At 41.6% G+C, this 18,791-nt stretch overlaps 1 protein-coding gene across 7 annotated transcripts in view; it reads left to right on the top strand.

Moving 5' to 3' along the window:
* The window catches only part of LPP (LIM domain containing preferred translocation partner in lipoma), a 653,489-nt gene that overhangs the window by 172,232 nt on the left and 462,466 nt on the right, over positions 1-18,791 (top strand). For all 7 annotated transcript variants that reach the window (XM_046658568.1, XM_046658562.1, XM_046658566.1 and 4 more), the window contains one exon: positions 701-763. The gene's annotated coding sequence lies outside the window, so the exon portion shown is untranslated. The remainder of the gene's footprint in view (positions 1-700; positions 764-18,791) is intronic.

The following is an 18,791-nucleotide window of genomic DNA, read 5'->3' as shown; positions in this document are numbered from 1 at the left end:
GAAAAATCTTCCAAAGTTTAACTGAGCTTTGGCTAGGAACTAAGTGTCATAATCCTCATTTACACATAAGGAAATTGACAGTCAGAGAGTTTAAGTAACTTGCCTAAGGCCATTGGTAAGAGGAAGACAAGTCTGACTGGCTCTAAATCCCATATGTTTTTCCTACTTCCTCACATCAGTCAAATAGCTGGTTTTATTTTATTATTCCCTCCTCTACTAAGCCTAGTGGATCAGTGAGTTGTTTGTCTTTGTATTTTCCTAACCCTGATATCCTATGAGGGGCTGAGATACAAAGGAAAGACCAGTGGACCAACAGGCAGAGCCCAGAGGGTCCAAACGCACACCCTGCCATGTACTGTACTGTGTAGTCTTGGGCAAGTTATCTGCCTTTTCTGAACTTCAGTTTCCACATCTGTAAAATGAAGACAATGATGCGGTATTTGTGAAGTTAATCATGAGAGAGATGTTAGTTCCCGTCCTGTCCTCCCTGCCCCTCTGCCAGCTTCTGTTTCCTCACCTATGAAGTGAGCAGAATAATCTCTTCCTGCTTCTCCACCAGGTTGTTGTGGGGTGAATTGAGATAATGAATGTGAAAATATTTTTCAAAACAAGAAACTGCTATATAGACATGAGTTTATGATGATGATTGAATAAATATAGCTTAGTACCTAAGAGTAACTTTTACCTATTTCATTTACAGATCTTGCACTGCAGTTGCCTGAACCTTGTGTCTACTGACCATTCTAAGAGCTAGCTATCTGAGGTAAGAGAGGATTGGCACCTTCATATTTATGAAATGCTAATAGCCATCTTAGCCAATAATGATTGTTTGCTTTTACTCCCAACAGAAGAAATACAAAGATATTTCATGAGCACCAAAACCTGAAAAATGGCTGAGACAGAGAACTGCCCTCCTTTTATGTCTTCTTGGTTTAATTTCCCCTTTCACTTCTTAGCACTTAATGTTTGATACCAAAAACACAAAAATCTGGGTGACACAAAAGATTCAGATTTAACGAGTCTTTAAGGGTTCATAATGTGCATGTACTAGGATGTTCTTGTCCATTGCCTTCCTGTATTTCCAGCTAGTATGTGGCAGGAGGGCTTTCTCTCCAGCTTTCTGGCCCTTGGTTGAGTGCATTTTTCACCGCACTATGCTGCCAGTGTTACCTGGCTCTGAAGGGGTAAACTTTACTAGTTGCATCCATCGCTGTCTCTTAGCTGCCCCCCAAAATCTCAAAAAGACGTAATCCAAGGCTGAACAGCAACAAAAAATCCTGAGAATAGAGAAAATGAGTTAGACTTTTTTGAAACCCAGGACTGTATCTGCATGCTACTCTCCTGGGGCACCAGTGTGAAGGAGATAGATCTTTGGCAGAAGAATGCATTCTTTTTGAGTTTGTCAAGAAAACAGAGGTAAATAAAAAAAATTTAAAGTATGATAGTTGTAAAATGTGCAAAATGTGAGTTTTCTCCTATAGCTCACCAGCTGATATTTGCACTTCCCACTTAGCTTTGCTGTGCTCAGTGTCATCTTTTAGAAGACTTAGCAAAGAGTAGTGAAGTAGCCCATATGGTGTCTTGACTACAGGCCCTGTAGAATAGCAACTTTGTGAAAGATTTGATGTCAGCATTGAAAGTACTGTAAACATTTGTTCTTACTGAGTATTTTCATAATTCCTTTGGTAAGTTATTTCCATGATCTTGAACTATAAACATGACTTTAGTTATACAGACCTCTGAAAGAATTGAAATTTGTTGGTACTGCCCCATATTTGTAGGAGTTAGCAATTTTAGAATTAAGTAGAGATTATGGTCTTCCATTAATTTGGTTTTCAAAGCTCATACTCACCATACACATGGAATAAGAACACGTCATGTGCAAACAAGGTGGGTGAAGTATAGACTGTGAAACCCATCTATAACTGGATCAGACATAGCAACCAGTTGTGTGTTGTTGGATTTTATTCTCATTCCTACAAAAGATAGGATTATTCAAAAAAGTAGTGACCAAAAATACAGGAATGGCTCCTGCTCATCATTTTCTAGTCCATAAAATGCCCCTGCAAGAACTTCTTTCTCATATATTTCATGTATTTTTGTGGATAAATATATCAGAAGAGAATGTACTGTAGATGTGTAGTATCATAGTTTTTGATAGCTCTGCTAGGCAGAGATCTAACTTATTCATTTAGAAACTGCAGTTGTTAACTTTTCTCTAAATGATGATTGTCTTTTTCTTTTTTTTTGTAAGATTGCCGCCTGAGCTAACAGCTGTTGCCAATCTTTTTTCTTCTTCTTCTTCTCCTCCCCAAAGTCCCCCAGTACATAGTTGTATATTATAGTTGTAGGTTCTTCTGGTTGTGCTCTGTGGGACACCGCCTCAGCATGGCCTGATGAGCGGTGCGAGGTCCGCACCCAGGATCCGAACCGGCAAAACCCTGGGTCACCAAAGCAGAGCGCACGAACTTAACCACTCGGCCATGGGGCCGGCCCCATAATTGTTAAATATGAATAGAATAAGCTTTGAAAAGTGGTTAACTATGCCCCTCTTCCCTGCTGGAACCCATCTTGAAACTACAAAGAGGAGTTTAAGCGAGCCTTGAAAAGTTATGAAAAATTGTTCTCGGGAAAGAGGTATTTCATCTATTTCTATCTATCTATCTATCTATCTATCTATCTATCTATCATCTATCTATCTATCCATCCTCTATATTTTGGAGGTGGGGGCTGATGGGGTGGGAAGGATAAAAACTTCTCGAATAACCTTTGGAAGGTGGAAGAGTAAATATTCTGGGGTCATGCTGTAGAAATTTAAAATAATCTTGTAGTCATCATTAGTATCAGTGGCAGAAATGAAGAAAGAATAACAGTTTTAATAAATAATTGGAGTTGACAGTAGATATGTCAACAGGTACCCCTTTAATGAGTATAATCATTGTTTTTCTCTTCTTTCAATGTTGATCCACTGACTGTGGTGTGTTCCCTGTCCCGTTTCCAAACCAAATCTATTTAAAGCTGCACTTCATGGAATCTGAAATGGTATACCCTGTTTACTATTTAGAGTTGATACCCAATGTTCTTTAATAGGCAAGATCTGTACTTGAACAAGAACAGGCTTCTGACCTCCTGCAGACTGTTGATTATCTGTTTTCCACAGGGTGATTCATTAGCAAGCCTGAATAATACCCAACTACTTCCCATGGACATGTCTATATTGCTAGAGTGAATGGTTTATTAGAATTTGATGGAAACAGCCCTAGACTGCCTTAAATCAAATTAATAAGTTATTGTTTTTTGAGGTGGAGGTGGAGGCAGTAGTTATAAATGGAATTATTTTCTTAGTTACCTGGGTAGAATCCCATTGTTTTGGGGAGTGAAGCAGTTTGTTTTATGTTATGTGAACCAGAAGTCACAAGAATCTAATTCTAATTCCAGCTCTGGCTGAGTCACCTTGGGCAAGTCACTTTCCTTCTCCAGGCTCCATGTCAGCATCTAACAACAGGTGGAGTCCGACCAGTTGATTATAGCATTACTTTGAGTCAAATGTCTTATTAGCTGTGATTTTATTTCATATCTGGTCCTTTCTCCCTCCCATACTGCCACTTTTCCAGAGTCATAGGAAAGTCCTATGACTCTTCTACAGAACCAGGGTGGGAAAATGGTTATTCTTTTATTTAGGCTCTGATTCTTTCACATACCAGAAAAGCAGTTGGAATTTGAATTGTATATATACTGTAGTTGGCCCATTTAGGCATTGGTCATCTCCTCCCTCCAGCAACGCTCAGTTTCTGATTAGAAAGGAAAAAAAAATCCACCTTCCCCCATGTTTCTCTACTCCGTCATCTGGGTCTCATTTTTAGGGGATCTGGTCAACTTATCCACTGGCAACATTGATGGGTTCCTGTTCTGTTGTTTGACCTTTTCAGGGTGAGTCATTGATCCGTAAGGAGAGGTCAGAATCTTAAAGTCAGAGGGGACTTTAAGAACCAATCTAACCAAATTCTTTCATTTCAGAGATGGAGATTTTGGGATCAGGGAAGGAATTTGCTTTCTCTATGGTATTAGAGGCATATCCTGATCTAGAATAATTTCTTCTGACTCCATAGTTGTATCTCTGTTTTAGGAGAGAAATTTCTTTCTATAAACTATTGTTTCTTTTCCCAATAGTTAAAGGACCATTGTCTTTCAAGCAAAACCAATCTCACTGTCAATGCGGTTGTGACATGCCCTTAAGACATACATGGATGCCAGCCTTCTTCGTTAATTCCATGGGGCAGTGGAATAGAGAATTCTGGCTGGCTTCTGCTATCTGTGCTTATTAGTAGACTGTGGATTCCCCTGCAGTCCTTCCTGTAAGAGATTACTTGACCCTGACATCACCACTGTTTCCTCCACCTGCCTCCTGCCCTTTTCTTATCCAGTGAATTATAGGAAACTAAGGATGAGTTCCTAGCTGCCTGTGTACTGCTCATAGTTGGGAACATTAATAAAGAGAAGACAGATGAAGGATTAATAAGCAAGAGGACAGGAGAGTAATAGCCAACACAGTGAAATGCAGTTCAAGGCCTGCAGTTTCCAGTCGCTGTGCTACACAAGATTAATAGCAGCGTCTCTTGCTCTTTCAGACTTCTTTCCTCATTCTTGTGGGACTGGGCTGGGATTGAGAAGCAGCTGGAATAATCTTTGCCAAAGCCAAACTCATGTTTTCATGAGATTTCCAGGTCCAGGAAAGAGAGTAGTAATTATGTATCAGTTAGAAGATAACTTAAAGGCCACTGAGTTTAAACCCTTATCTTGGACGTCATGATACTGAGGTACAAACTGTGGAAATCATTTTACTGAGTCTGAGGTTCACATCTTGGCTTTGTATAATTTGCTATGACTTTGGTGAAGGCATGACCCTTTCTGAACCCCAGTTTCTCCATCTATGACATGGGAAGAGGAGGAGGGGGGTAGAGGAGATGATGTCAGAGGTTCCACTGACCCTGATTTTCATGGGTCTCTGATTTGCCCAAGGTCCTACAGCAAGTGTGTAGCGAAGCCAAGTCTTGAATTCAGAGCCCTTTCTCTGGTTTGGAGTGCTCATTGTGGATAACTTCCACTATCTGTACTTTCTAAATAGCATGTTTGTATAGCTCAGCCTTGTTTTATTAAATAAACTTTTTTCTCTCTCAGTTGATAGATCCCTTTCTGTCAAGGGACTTGCCTAAGGCAGTAGTTCGTAATTTGTGTGTGTGTGTGTGTGTGTGTGTGTGTGTGTGTGTGTGTGTGTTTGTTGGGAGTAGAGGAGAGGATTATGGAATGTTTGGAAACTCAGATCAATCTATGAAGTAGTTAGAAAGTGCACGTCTGCATGGAACGTTGTCTACAATGTCAGGAGGTTTGTAGACCTTCTGAAGGCCATACATAGGTTCTAGGCTAAGCAAAAGTTGTTTTCAGCTTGGCAAGTCTGAGATGACATTTGGGTAACATACATTTCCTGTTGCTATTGGACTTTTCCCAGAGTTCACCAGTTGTTCTATTCTGAGTGTCAGACTCATTTACCAGTGTGACTCTGGACACTTATGTCTCAAACTGTTGAGTGATGTTTTAATATTGAAACTCTTATTCTGCTCGCTACATTCATTCATTCACTCACTCACTCACTGAAATGTACTTTTAACCCAGAAAATGCTGAATGCTATCCATTTTAATATATTATTTTGTTTAATCTCATACAATAGAAGATTGTTTTTTCACGTTCAGAAACTGAGCTCAGAGAGGTTGAGTAATATGCCCAAAGTCATACAGCTAGCAAATACTAAAGTTGGATTTAAATCCAGATCTGCCCCAAAATGTGTGAATTCCCTCAGCAATAACACTGAATATGAATAGGGACAATAAAACAATTCTGTAAACTGTACAAATCCCTGGTAGAAAATGCCCACTGGGCCCGAGGAGTGCAGCGAGTGTGTGCTATGGGAGTTCAGAGAGGGACAAGATCACATATCCTGTATCATTTATGTGATAAGGTCATTAATTAAATGCTTATTTGGTACCTTAAGGCAGAATAAGAAATGTTGGGCAGTTGTATAAAATGCATTATAAATAATTCCTATTTTTTCTTTTTTTCAAACTTCTAACAGGTTAGTGGTCTCAGTTTCTCCATTTTTGTAGGTCAGATGAGGAGGAGACACTGATTAAGGTCATCACACCCTGATCATACTGTGAGTTATCAACTGACTTGGAATTTCAATGCTTTGGGGAATCCCTTTGTTGTTTTCTCCCTGTTATAGTGAGCGTGGGATTTTTAAGAGAGAGACTTCTGACCGTGCACAGATCAGCGCAAATGCAGATGTGAGCAGCTGGGATTTGGATGGTGCCAAGATGTAATGACTGCCACATGTGCGGAGTTAGTGCTCAGCGCTTGGTGACCCGCTGTGACTCTACGTGGGAGCCATGAGAGGGAAAGCTGGTGTTAGAGATGGAAGAGGATTTGGAGATTGTCAGGGGCAACACATTTACCTTACAGATGGGGAAGCAGAGGCTCTGGGAAGTGGCGCGGCTTACCAAAATTCAGGCAGCGGGTTGATGGCAGAACAAGAACCAGCCTCTATACCAGCACTCTACAGTAGCATCTACTTATATTTTCCCTCTTCCATCCGCTTATCACACTTGACTGGTAGATGCATCTGGATCGGAAACCTGGTGCTACTAGCTGCGTGACTTTGGATCCATTGCTTGATTTCTTTGGGTCTCAGTTTTGTTGTCTGTAAAATGGAAGCCATACTCTCTTGACAGGACTGTTGTGTGGATAAGTGAAATACCATTGTGCTGTACAAACACACAGACATATTATTGTCAATATAATTAATAATCCTCATCATAACCTAATGAGACGGCCACACTTAACCCTGTTTTTACAGATTCTACTTCCTAACTTCGTCTTGATAGTTTTGAGGTCTTTGCTTCTCAAAGTTTGGTCTGAAGATCAGGAACATGAGCATCACCTGGGAGCTTGTTAGAAATGCAGACCTGAGGCCGCACTCCAGAACTCCTGGATCAGAATTTGCATTTTAATAAGATCCCTAGGTAGTTCTTTTGCTCATTAGAGTTTGAGAAGCATTGTTTTAGGCCCAAGACCGATTTCAAGGCTGTTGGCCATGGCCTGCTGACAATGACTGGCACACTGCCAGCATTCTGGGGCAGGCCTTACCCCTGCCTTGAGATAGCAGGAAGGAGCCCTGTGAGGTCCCTCCTGGGGAATAATGGAAGGCTGGGTTGAAGGAATCCAGCAGACTTTATCTTTTCAGCGCCCTTCGTTCCCTCAGAAGTACTATTCACCAGGGGTCCAACTGGGATTGGATCCCAAGGCTGCTGCTCCCAAAGTCCATGTTCTTTTTATTAAACCATGATGTCTCAGTCAAGAGGAATGCTGGGCTGTGTGTATGGTAACTCTTCGTTTCCCATAGTGCGAATATTTCCACACTGCCTGTTTTACTCTATTACTCAATTCCTAGAGGGGAAGAATTAAAAAAAAAAAAAAAAATTGAAAAAACTTGAGTTGAAAGCCAGGATCCTGCCGCTTAATCAGTTATTTTCGTTTTTTAATGAGGGAGACTATTGTGAAATAAGTAATTATTAATTACTCAAAACTAATGAAATATTTTAGTTTCCTTGCTAAAAAAGCATATGGAAGCTAAAAGAAAGCATATGGGTGTTTTTCGGGAAGCATATTGGTGAATGGACAAATTACAGTGGTGCCAATATGCCTTTGCTGTCTGGCTGGGGCCATCCCTGCGTGTGCTGGCATCTGAGTCCTTGTGTGTTTAAAGGGATTTTTTTAAATTCCCATCTGATGTGTGCCTTGAGTTGCCTCTGGAGTTACACAGCTCTGCCTCATAAATCTTTCTGCCATGCTTTCACTCCAGTATTACTGGTTGAGTGTTACTTCCGTATAAAACCTTTGCTATAGATGGCTGCCATGCTTGTCCATTCTGAATGTCTGTCATCCTCTGCATTTGACTGAATGGGCCTGCCCAGCTGATGGTTAGGTATTGAGACTTTGTCCATCTGACAGTTTACCGCCGTGGTCATATCTGTATCCTTTTTGACTGCAGAACTGGACCTGCTTGCTCCACTGGGGACTATATGTGAGAACCTGGGTCCGCCGTTGAATCTCTGCACTGCAGATTTCTTCCTCATAAACCTGGAATGATAATACTAGCGCTCCTCAGCTCATAGGCATGGCTGTTTACCCAACTTGTAGTCCATGCCCTTTGCTTCTTGTCTCCTTTCCTTTATGTCTCTTCCCTCTTGCCACATATTTAGTCAGCCTGGTAAATAGTTTGATGGATTTGGAGGTGGTTGAAACAATTCTGGCTGTCCTGGGGATTGCACGCATTTAGGCTTGTCATGATCAGAGGCAGTATGAGATGTTTGAGAAGGTACATGGATGAGTGTCAGAAAACCGAGGTTCAAACCAAGCTGACTTAATAAGCATTAACTTAGCAACTACCATGCAAGGTTGCTTGCTAGGAAGTTGAAGGAGGCTGCTGGCAGGTGTGTAGAGGTGAGTTTGGTTCAAAGCCAGCCAAGAGTCAGTGTGCTGTGTAGGCTCAGGAATTATACTTTGTGAGTGAGAGAATTTGGGGAACACTTTCTACCTGGAGATTTCTTATAGAACCAGGTACTGGAGTAAGCTTTGAAAGATGATTAAATGGAATTTGATGGGATATTACAGGGAGTTGAGTGGAAATCTCTGGCCGGCAAGAATCAGCTTGAGGCAAGACCCAGAAGCAGGTGAATGCTAACCATGTCCAGAGAACTGAGCATAGATGACAGAAATGTATAGCAGAGAGAAATCACTTCTTGTTTGGTGGGCCTTAGTCTCCTCAGCTGTAAAACATGAGTTCGGGACAAGATGGTTCTCAAGAAGCCTCGACAACTCCGACTGGAATTCTATAAGATCTCCTATTCCACAGGCAGATAAGCCACTTAGCTAAAATCTGGCAGCTGAGCGTGGCAATAGAGCAGGGCCCAGAACCCAGGTGTCTTGTCCCTGTCTCGGTGCTCTTGCTCCCACCCAGAGTATTCATGATGATTGATGGGTGGGTAGGGGGACCATTGTCCTTCTAGCTTTTAATGGATGAAGCATAGAATGTTAAAATGATCTAAAACATGAAACAAATAAGATATTTAATATCTTAGATACTGATGATCCTTCCGCTGGAGAGGACCAGCTCTTAAATGTCACCTCCCTCCATTTTGCCTTTGTGGGCCTTGCCTCCCTGTCTGAAGGACCGACACATATCCCTCCTCCTAGGGAAGACTTCCCCTCTCACCCCTTGGCTCTGAAGTATAGTCTTAGCATGGGACTTTGTTTTAGAATTAAACTTTATTTTGGATTGCCATCTTTTCATGTTTCCTCACACGGTCCTCTTCCCCGGCCCCCGCCTCTTCCTGTGCGTGCCTGCGCGCATGTGCGCGCACACACACAGACACACACATACACACACACACGCACACATTATAAGGTTTCTGAATCTAAAGACTACTTTCTGTTTCTCTGAATTCCATTTCGCTCCTGGCACAGTGCCCTAGATATTATACTCAATAAAGAAGCTCATAACTATGTTCTTCAACAGTTTTCCCCTCTGCTTATTGCTTGTTTCTAAGATGGATATGAGACTTATAGGCTTATAGAATTTCAGAACTGCGAAGAAAGTTAAATACTCTCTGTCTAGTTGAACCCCCTCCTAAGGGAGAAATGAGTTACCCTAGTTTACCTGATCCGCTAGCGGCAGGTCTGAGAATGGCGCCCCCATGTGACCAAGCGGTAGAGGGATGGTTGGGCCCTCAGCTCCTGCCTACCACTCAGCAGGCATTGGTTGGGTTCCTCCCTCCTTTGAAGACCATTGGTGATAAAGGTGGTACACATGGTGCTGCTGCTTATGAAACAGATGGAAACAGACATTTCTTCAGTATCTACTATGTGACAGGCCCTGTGACAGGTGCCTTCACATAGTTTAGCTTGGTCAATTGTCATAAACTAAAATTCCCACTCCTACATGTGGGAGACAGGTTGTGAACAAGACGTTTAGCAAAAGCCACTTCCTCTAAGCTCACCGCAGTGGATAGGTGCTTCCCTCCCAGAGCATGGGCACAGTGCTCTGCAGAGTGGCATGCGTGACTGCTCCAAAGGGAACGGACTGTGGAGACAAGTGAACTTAAGCAAGCTGGTGTTCGAAACTGAAGTTGGAGGACCTGTGTTCATCTGAATATAAGAGAGGACTCAGCTGTCGCATTCTCTCCTCCACACGTACATCTCTGAATCTTTGGAGAGCTGGGACTTGAGTGCCTTGCACTTGAGTGTTAGTAGTGTGGGCTTGTACTTGCTCTTATTACATCTTACTGCCTCTTCTCCCCTGGCCTCCAACCCTACTGAGTATATTTCTTTCCCTCCTATTCATTTTTCTTCTCCCCCTCCCTTTTTCTCCTGAGTTAACCCTGGGTGGCCTAAGGTCCTGAAGGCTCTCCAATGGCAGAGTCCTCTGTACTGGACGGTGAAAATGCTGGCAGGGAAGACGATACACAAATCTGTTAAATACACTGTAAAAATAGCTTATGATCTATGGGACTTGGTATTAAGCAAGATGATATTAACGAGGTTTGAGTGCTGTTCTGAAATGTGGCAGCTGCACACGCATATTGGCTGCTTTTCCTCCCTACCTCTGGCAGCTTGCAAGCGGTGTTGCCATGACACTCCTTGGGCTCTGTTTAGACCGGCTATTTTCTGAAAGATTCCCTGACCTTCCCCATAATAGAAACCGTTGATGTGGTCATGTCAATGCTGCTTCAGGAGCTATGTGACTGGTGAGCCCCCAGTCGTCACTTGCAAGCTGTTGGGGACTGTAGGTCAGAACAGACATGGAATGTTTAGGAGCAAGAAATGCTTTTACGTGTCCTCAGCTCTCCTTTGATGGTGAGGATACTGGAGCCCTTTGAGTGGAAGTGACTTGCTCAAGGTCACAGAGTGAAGTTGCGACAAGGCTGGGACAAGAATGCAGGTCTCCTGATTCCCATCCTGTGACGTTCCAATTGTGCCACACTTATCCCTACCCAAGGGCCCTTTTCAGCCCAGAAGGCTGTGGATGGAGATGAGTCGGGCCCAGGGGCATTACTCTCCCTAGGAATGGGCAGAGGAGCTAAAGAGAAAGGAGGTGCTCAGTGCAGAGGAAGGAATGAGGAAATGAGGGGGGGTAATGAATAGTGCGGGGGTGATAGATGCCCAGAGTAAATGCCCGAGGTGCCGCTCAGTAATGCCCATCCATAGAGATGCTTTCCAATTGTATTCCCCAGACTGGTTCATTGAGAAGTAGGTGCTTAAAGGTGCAGGGGAAAAATCATGTCATGTTCTCTATTGCTCTGAACACTTTTCTGACCTCGTGTCGGACCTCACAGAAAACTACCATAAGAGCTATTGTCAGCACCAACCTTTCTTTTGTACTTTATTGTGTAAAGTTAAGTATCCTTCAGATAGTTCATATGTGAAACAGTGTGTCTTCCATAAGGTACAGGGTTCTAGGGAACAGAAATCATGACTTAGATGGACCTCCCAGCCACCCACCCTGCCCCAGCCCCTTGCCAGCCTTTCAGTCATGGCACCTGGCATAGAACTAAATCTTGTGTGATAAGCATCCAGTAAATTTTTTTTCTGTTTTGTTTCTTTTGGTGAGGAAGACTGGCCCCGAGCTAACATCTGTACCAACCTTCCCCTATTTTGTATTTGGGATGCTACCACAACGTGGCCTGATGAGCAGTGTGTAGGTCTGCTCCTGGAGTCCAAACCCATGAACCCCAGGCCACTGAAATGGAGCCTGTAAACTTAACCACTACGCCACTGGGCTGGGCCCTGGTAAATTTTTGTCGAGTTGAATTTAGTTAAATTCTGATGATTTTGTAAAATATTTTTAATTGATGGAGAAAGTTGGCAAATTATAATTTCGGGGAATAGTGTTCTCACCAATTTGGATTCCCGTAAGACTTCTTGTATACTCTTAGTTTTTGTAAAACCTAGTATGTTGCCCAATATTATCCTCATTTTATGATGAAGAAGTGAAAGTCAAGTGACCTGCTCAAACTCACTTCAGGTGATAAATGGTGGAGATTTGATTTACATCCACATCTTCTGCCTGCAAATGTTATAATGTTAGTTTAAGTCTTCCCTGGTACTTACGGAGGGGGCATGGTTCCATAGGCAGTCATGCAGCCTACTATTGAGGAGTCTCCACCGTCTTTAGGTTGTACGCTAACCCTTAAGAGTTTGGGAAAATAGTTCTGAGGTCATGTTCAAACGGTGGTTTATTATAATGCCTTGGATAACACTTTAGCTGCTGTTATTTTTTTTTTTCCCAGTAAGCCAAGGGAAAAATAGTCCATTTCTATATTTTTTCATTTGCTTAGTTTGAAATAAATCTCGAAATAGTGTATAAGACTCTTTTAACTTTTAATAAATTTGGATACATCCAGAATATGGGGAAAAAAGGCCTTCTGCCCTAAATGGATTGACTAATTTAGCTAAGAACAAAATTAGACCACTTCTTTTGGTTTTTACAAAAGAAGGATGCAAGAATTTTTGAATGCTGCACCTAAAGCCTAGATTTTGGTTGACATTGATGTTTTGTAGATTTTCTCAATATTTGATTTCTTAGTTGATATCCATTATGCTTTTCTAACTATTCTAAGATTTGGATGAGTTTGATTGGTAATATTCTGCATTCTTTCTGAAAAAGCATAAATGTGGAACAGTCTTCTTTTTTTGTGTATATGCTCAGGAAGAACACCGTTGCCTAATTTAAATTTCAGAACAGAGGCAAAGCTGATTTGTAGTGAGTATAATATCTTGGTATATATAGATCTCATGTTTTTTTTTTGTATCTGACTTTCCAGGTGTTTAAGAAGGAGGATGAGTTGAATAATAATGGCATAATGTCCACAGAGAAAGTTGAATACCTAAGACAAATATGCTTGTGTGTCTATTTTTGAATTTTGTGTGTGTATGTACTTTGAAATTACATAATAACTTTGGAATTACCAAAGAAAAAATTGGTATTGAACTATGGATGTTCAAGGGGAATGAATGTTTTATCTTTTGTTTTAGAGTTGTAGGTAAAGTGAATAGTTAGAAAATTGTATTGTTTGGTGTTAGATGGAAATCAAACACTATCTTTATATTATCTTTTCTTTTTTTCTTTTGTGAGGAAGATTCACCTTGAGCTAACATCCGTTGCCAATCCTCCTCTTCTTTTGCTTGAGGGAGATTAACCCTGAGCTAACATCTGTGCCAGCCTTCCTTTACTTTGTATGTGGGATGCCTCCAGAGCATGGCTGATGAGTCGGGTAGGCCCACACCTGGGATCCGAACCTGTGAACCCTGGCTGCAGAAGCAGAGGGCGTAGAACTTTAACTGCTAGGCCATGGGGCTGGCCCGCTTTATATTATCTTTGAGAAGAAAGTTTGCCTTGGGAATCTGAGTGTTCTTCCAAGCTTTCTAAATTTCTTCAGTCCCCAGTGATGCTCATGCTTTAATTGAATTGCATCGGTTTACTCTGAACAGTGGCTTAGGGAACATGTTATTTACTATAAACAGTGCACATATACACAAATAAAGACAAGAAAAAAAGAAAAATTAAAAAAAAAGCAGCACTTTGCACCTTTCTTCCATGTTTGAAGCAGTCTGCATTACTTTAACACTGCATGTGTATGTGTCTGTCTCTCCAGAAAACAGATTGTGGATTGGGAGCCCACTGAAGACAAGAGAAGTGTTTATGTACATTTGTGACAATGATTTTGTGAACTCAGGTGCAGAGAATTAAAACTTTTATAACATCCTTTGCTTGGAGTTGGTAGGCTTATTCAGACTCTCTTTAGAAGTCATCCTATTACTTTTGAAATCCCTCTGCTTCTTAGACTTTCTGTGGAAGGAAGAAATATTGTCCATCTGCCTACTTGCAAGAGAAATGGGTAGTTGAAGAGTGCAATAGTCTGTTTACACACTGGCCCAAACTGTCATTATAAGAAAAGGTTTCGTATATTCTAAAATGTCAGAGAGCTAGGAAAAATATACACATCTAATATATAGAGTGCATATACATATATATATATATGATCTGTTCCTTGTCACAATATTTAAACCAACGCGCTATTTACAGTAATGAATCAAAATGTCAGTTTTAAAAATATGAAGTGTCAAAGTGTTCCCACGTTGCGGGAAAGTTTGATGTGACAGTTTGTTAATCATATGACTATTATATCAAATGTGTCTCACAATGTGTTTTGCTCAGTGCTCTTTCTTGTAGGCTCCTCACACTTTTTTAGTGAATTCCTGGTTCAAGTTACTAACCCGAGGAGCACATTTCGGTTACGTGTCTCCCACACCTCACACAAACGCTGCTATGTTTGCTGTACTGAAAACTGAATGGATTTAACATCATTTGAGAGTGGTTTGATTTTGTGTCTGACATATTTATGTATAGTAGCTAGAAAAAAAAAATTCCCTACTATAATTTTGTTGTTTTCACTGCAGAACCATCACATGAAACTTTAACTTATAGAATGAATATTTTGTGTTTCTCTAAGTTGGGTTTCCCAAGGGATAATTTACATATTCTTATTTGCTATTGTCCACTCTTTGACCTTGGGCACATTTTTGAGTTTTGCTTGGCACATTGATTACACCAACTTCTTCATCCTACTAAAAGGGCAGAATCATAGGACATAAATATTATATATTTGGAAAAAGGCGACATGGTTTCTTTCAGGAGAATTTATGGCTATGCTACTTACTAGTTCTGTATATAAACGGACCACACTTAATCTCTGGGCTTCAGTTTCCTCTGAGGAATTGTTAAGGTTGAAATTAGGTTCCATCAGTGAATTTTTACACTTATGCTCTAAGGAGCCCCAGAGTTCTGGGTAGATGTACAGCCTCGGATGATGAGGTGTGGAACAAGTGGTGAGGATTCTAGGTCCTTCTATCCAAGTGGCTCCATTCTTAGATTTGGTTTAAATTTTGTATGCTATTTTATTTAAATAAAAGGTTCTACTGCTTAAATGACCAACTTGCCTACCTGTTGGCAACCATTCTACTAGATGATCTAGGTTCAGTGTTCTCTGACCCTCTGGCTCATTTCCTGAGAGTTTTCGGTGGGCAACCATGCCAACAGATCTTGGCTAATCGGGCCTCATCTTCTGCCTGTGCATCCATGAGTCCTCCATGGAAGTCCTTCCGGTGGCAAAGGATTCTCCATACTGAGATCTGAGGGAAGGGCCACTAACTGAGGTCACATCTATGTCTGATTTTGATTGTTGCATCTTTCGAGTCTTAATAAACTTACTTTCCAATTTAGCCAATTTTTCAGGTCAGCAAAGACCATTATTTAGAACAAGTACAGACAGAGAAAGGTATAGAAGCTTTGGCAGGTATTTCATCTGCTTCTGGTCAAGGATATGAATGTTACTGCTCAGGTTAGAAAGTTTTAGCCAGTTTAGGGAGGTGGGTGGGCACTCACAGCTTGAAACTTTAATTCATCCATCACTTTCTCTTTCCCTCCATCCCATACACTTGCAACCGCCACCACCTCGATCCACTGTGCAGGCCATATCCCCATATATAATCCCCAGAATGGTGGGATAGGCAAATAAAAAGTTGTGAATTACAGGGGCTGGCCCGGTGGCGCAGCAGTTAAGTGTGCACATTCCGCTTTGGCGGCCCGGGTTTCACCCGTTCAGATCCCGGGTGTGGACATGGCACCTCTTGGCACGCCATGCTGTGGTAGGCGTCCCACACATAAAGTAGAGGAAGATGGGCATGGATGTTAGCTCAGGGCCAGTCTTCCTCAGCAAAAAGAGGAGGGCTGGTGGCAGATGTTAGCTCAGGGCTAATCTTCCTCAAATAAAAAAAAATTAACAAAAAAGTTGTGAATTACAAATCAAGGCAGAGACTGTAAGAATGACAAATGATCAACGGACATGAATTAGTAACACTACGGAAAAGCCTTTAAGTGTGAATGTAATGAAATCAAATTGGAGAAAATATTTCTCATAGATGAAAAACATGTCCTAATGATGGGAGAGAGGATGAAGGTCTATTTTGCTAGATGCAGAAGCATCATTTTCAAAAAATGTTCCTCAGGAGTCAAATTATGGGATTAGTTTGATTTAACTCTTTTAATAGCTGAAATCCTGAAGGGAGAGATTGGTCAAGTCTACAGTTTTGTACATGACACTTTCTTCTAGTGAAATGCCCTCTGGTAACAAATCTCATAAAAACACTGTGAGCCAGAACCAGCAGCTGAGCATCAAGACAGAATGTTCTTTTATTGAGTCACCTATCAGCAACTGGGGATGCGCTTGGGTTCATTGGGGTGGGGCACAGGGGGGATGACCCAAAATACATGTATAGGATAATTAGGAAAAACCCAGGAGTGATTTCTTGCTCATTCCCTGAAGAAACTGGTGAGATGAGGCAAAACGTTCTAAACAAATGCTGAACTCTAGAAAATATAGTTTTAAATCAAACAAGAAGCATCACGAATAGTTTAGTCAAAGTAGAGTGTTCGAATGGATTGTTGGGATGGAGGGGTTGAGATGAGGGCAAACCAAAACAAAAAACAATATTTTCTATCTAGTCTGTTTAGTTCTTTTACTTCTGCATTGACTCCCTTCTGCCTCCTTTTCCTCTTTGTTAGAGTGTACATTTCTTGGTTGCCTAGAGTCACACCTGGGTCGTCAATGAGCTCAATAAATATTTACTGAATGGATGAGCGATACTGAAAGATAGCGTTGTTGAGGAAAGAAACATGATATAAATCTGGAAAATTGTGACCTGACCACTTCTAAACTCTCTGGGACTTTTGCTAAATGCTTTTTGAGTTAGGCATTATTCTGAGCACTTTGTATCATTAACTCACTTAATCCTCACAGCCAGCCTCTGAGGAAGGTACTGTTGTTCCCACCATTTCACAGATGAAAAATTGAGAACCAGAGAAGTTACACAACTTGCTCGAGGTCACATAGTTCATAAAAGATAAAGCCAGGACTTGAACTCAGGTAGCCTGGCTCCATCAGCTGCTCTCAACCACTAAGCTACATTGTTCTCCATACTATGAATATAATTATACCTGCCAGTTCTGCCTCCCAGCATGTTAGGGGCATAAGACAAGATGATAGGTGTGAAAGTATTAGGGAAGGAGGTGAACTTACTGGTGAGGGTGACCCAGCACACAAAGTATCATTTAAAGTAGAAAGTTGGAACTTGCAGACAAAGTTCTGAGAAGAGAAAAGAATGATCACTTTTAATTAGGGTGGAGGGCAGGGTGTCAAGAAGTCTTCATGGGAGAAATGACATTGGGTTGGTCTTGAATGAGTGGGAGTTTTGTAAAGGAAGATGCTTTCTAAGTGAAGGGAATGAATGATGAAATAGAGGTACCGGTATGAAGGGTGGTGAAAAAAAAGGTGTTAGTTCATCGAATACTGATTAGTTTAGCAGATCCTTTCCAAAACAGTGTGCAGTGAGGAGGGGGGAACGGAAGGGGCTTGTGGAGGAAGAGGAGGAAACAGTCAGTAGGTCCTGAATGAGAAGATGAAAAAGCACAACAAAAAAACTTCGCCATCTTCACAGTCTTTCTGGGAGTTGATGATAGGCAAATAGATGATCCCCGCCTTAACCTGTATCATGCTTTAACTCATCATTTTGTCATGCATGGTCCATGAATACTAGTCCAAGGAGATACAACTCTCAAAAGAGTGGTCATGTAAGTCTGAAAAATGTTGCATACTCTGGCGCCCTCTTAGGTATTGACATTGTACATTAGCATACTAAATCTCTTAGGAAGTCCTGTGGGCTTCAACAGTCAGCTTGCTTTTGCTTGACTCTGAAACTTTGTTTTTTCCTTCGGGCAACACTACTTAATATCCCCTGGACTACTCAGGAATCTTCCTCCAGCCAGCCAGTCGGACTGATTTGTGTCTACTTTCCAATAGACCATCGAAGAGTAGAACTAGATCATTCTCAGGGCAGCCAAAAGTCCCATTCTGAAAGAAGAAGTTAGACCGAGCACTTTTGCCTGTAGAACTTGTTATGTGTCATTTAGAAAGAAAGCTGTGCTCAAGATAAACTTGAGAACCTGCAGCCCCTCTGAAAAAGTAAGAGTGAGAAGCAGGAAGTGAAGGAGCCTCCGGTCTTGAAATGGAATGTGCCTGAGAACCAGTTACCAACCACAGGAACTCCCCTAGCAGCCTGCCCTGTGAACATTTTATGAGAAAACATCCTTAAAGTCAGTCGCTTACCGGCTAGCCCCAGAGAGGTTCAAAGCCTGTATCATTCTTTCACCCTGCATTGGCCTGGATGGGAAAGAAAGGCAGTGGCTGTATTGAGTGTCTGCTCCAGGCTGGACACTATGCTAGGAGCTGTCATGTAAAATTACCTCGCTTAATCCCCTCAACAGTCTGATTGTTAATCTCTTGCTTTATAGGTGAGGATGCCGAATTCCAGCCTGCCTCATTGATGCTGAATAGAATATGTTTTACTTCTCAGAACTTTGCCACATTCCTTTCCTGGTGACCTCTTGTAACTCCAGGTTGTACAAGAGATTGTCCCCTGAAGAGCCTCACGTGACCTCTTGTCCTGAATTGCATGATGATGATGATCTTGTTCCCCATGTGGCCTCCAGTCCAGATCTTGTTCCTTGTGTCTGCGCACTTTCTTTTCTTAAGATTCAAAACTTTGAGTGACTCCAGGCTCCATG

Source organism: Equus quagga, chromosome 4 (assembly GCF_021613505.1).
Source record: "Equus quagga isolate Etosha38 chromosome 4, UCLA_HA_Equagga_1.0, whole genome shotgun sequence".
Lineage (NCBI taxonomy): Eukaryota > Metazoa > Chordata > Mammalia > Perissodactyla > Equidae > Equus > Equus quagga.
This window is presented reverse-complemented; position numbering and strand designations above follow the sequence as displayed.